Source organism: Crocuta crocuta, unplaced genomic scaffold, assembly GCF_008692635.1.
Source record: "Crocuta crocuta isolate KB4526 unplaced genomic scaffold, BGI_CrCroc_1.0 scaffold299, whole genome shotgun sequence".
Classification (NCBI taxonomy): domain Eukaryota; kingdom Metazoa; phylum Chordata; class Mammalia; order Carnivora; family Hyaenidae; genus Crocuta; species Crocuta crocuta.
The window spans coordinates 8,184,368-8,186,354 of NW_027532747.1; the positions used below are offsets into that span (position 1 = coordinate 8,184,368).

Consider the following 1,987-nt stretch of genomic DNA (forward strand, 5'->3'; position numbering starts at 1 on the left):
CTGTCTCGCCCCCTCCGCCTCTCTCTCTCCTCCCCCTCTGTCCTGAGTCCCTGCTGCCTCCGTTTCATCCCCTGATTATCCCAGTGTTCCTCTCCCTTTGATTCCCTGTTTTCCCCCATGATCTCTTCTCCTTTCTTTTCTTCTCTCACTTATGCACCTCTGCCTTCCTCTCCATCATCTCTTTGCACTTGCCTGCCTTCTCACGTCCCCCAGCGTCCCCGGCTCCTCCTTCTCTTTATCTCCCTGCTCGCTCCCGTTTCCCCACCCTTTTTCCCCTTCTCTCTGGCTCTCTCCTCTCTCCCTCCTGGGGAGTTCCAGAAACATACCCATATATGGCCTCCATGTCAAGGATCACAAACGACGACGTCACATGAGGGCCAGCGCTCGGAGATGCTCTCTGCAGCGAGGTCCGTAATTGATGCACCGCCGTGGAGGGACCGAGGGCGGCATGGCCGCCTCCCCGGTGCGATCTTCAAACAGGAAACCCGAGCTGCACAACATCTTATAGTTTGGCTTGCCATCCCTGGTCATGCGGTGGGCCCGAAATAAACTCCCTGCTTCAAAGGAAAGTGTTTCAGAACTGCCTGGGCAGAGCTCAGGGCCAGGGCAAGAGGAAAACTCAGGGAGGGTGTTCTGAATTAAGACCCTCGAGAAAACCCTCTCTAGTGCCCCCGATTTGGGCCCCTGTTTCAGAGCCTAACAGGTAATGCATGCTTTCAACGTTCTTACACAGACCTCGAGGAAGGGTGCTTGGCTGGGACTTAACCACTGCGCTGTTTAGTCGTGATTTTTATCATCAGACCACTTGCCTGCGTCTCTCTCTCTCTCTGCCATCTCTTGTGTCATAAGGCATGCTGGTGACTTTCACTTTGGACTTGGGGGACGTGGAATCAGCTGTGTGCAAGCACTTGTGCATTCTTCCGGGGGATGCAGCTCACAATATCACTCTGCTGTGCGCTTCTGGACAGGGACGTGACACGGGGTTATCCGCGTTGCTATTGTGGGCTGTGTAGGCCTTGGGCAGTATCTGTGGGGCGCAAGTGACTTTCAGAAAGGCTTTTAGGTCAGGTGAATAGATAGCTATTTTTATGCATGGGGGCATCAACGGCCCATGACATTTATGGAGGGACTCTGGATGCACAGTTTTGTGGGGCGACAGCAGCCAGGTGTGGCTAGCTGTACCTCCAGCTGTGTGTGTGTGTGTGTGTGTGTGTGTGTGTTTGTAAGCATGAGGACATATGCAGGGAAGAGACAGCTTTTGAAAGATGGGTGGATGTCACCAGGCCGGACAGGCAGAGGGACCTCCAGGTGGGGGGCAGCTGGGGCAAAGGCAGAGAAGTCAGGGTGGGTCTGGGGTGTCGGGAAGTGCCGACAAAGGTTCATGAACGTGAGAAGTACAGCAAAGGTTCATGAACGTGAGAAGTAGGGGCACCCCTGGCGTGGTGGGGAGGGAAGGCAGAGGGAGATGCAGATCCCACCTGTCTGGACAAGAAGACGGAACATTTTCTGATCGTGTTTGAGCAAAGGGGGTATAGGTGGGCTCTGACTTCAGGTAACTCCTCAGGAAGCCAGGGGGATGGGCTGGAATGAGGAAGAAGAGGGGCAGCGCTCCTTAGGGAGGACAGGTAAATGACGGAGAGCGCGCAGGGCAGAGGCCAACCCCCTGCACAGGAGAGCAGGGCTCTCCTCCCATAAGGGAAAACCATGGGGGTGAGGCAGGGGTGGAGAGAGCTCCCAGGGCCCCGGGCAGAGCCTTCTGGGGCTAGAAGAGCAGCCCCAGCCCCGGCCTCGGCATCGGAGGCCTGGGGCAGATGCACCAGTCACTTCCAAAACAGTTGGATGGGTCTGGACAGCTGGTGGCAGGCCTGTTTACAGCTCAGCCTCCTCTGGGAGCTGGCGGTGACCCCCACCTGGCGCTGCTCTCGTTTGCATCATCCATTCTTGCACAAAAAGGTCAGGCCCTGAGTGCCCCGGGTCCCCCCCCCCC

At 56.7% G+C, this 1,987-nt stretch overlaps 1 protein-coding gene across 1 annotated transcript in view; it reads left to right on the plus strand.

Annotated features, from left to right (window-relative positions):
* Nucleotides 1-646: 646 nt before the first annotated feature.
* ASB2 (ankyrin repeat and SOCS box containing 2) overlaps nucleotides 647-1,987 on the plus strand; it is a 43,368-nt gene continuing 42,027 nt past the window's right edge. The window contains exon 1 of the mRNA XM_077780885.1: nucleotides 647-703. The gene's annotated coding sequence lies outside the window, so the exon portion shown is untranslated. The remainder of the gene's footprint in view (nucleotides 704-1,987) is intronic.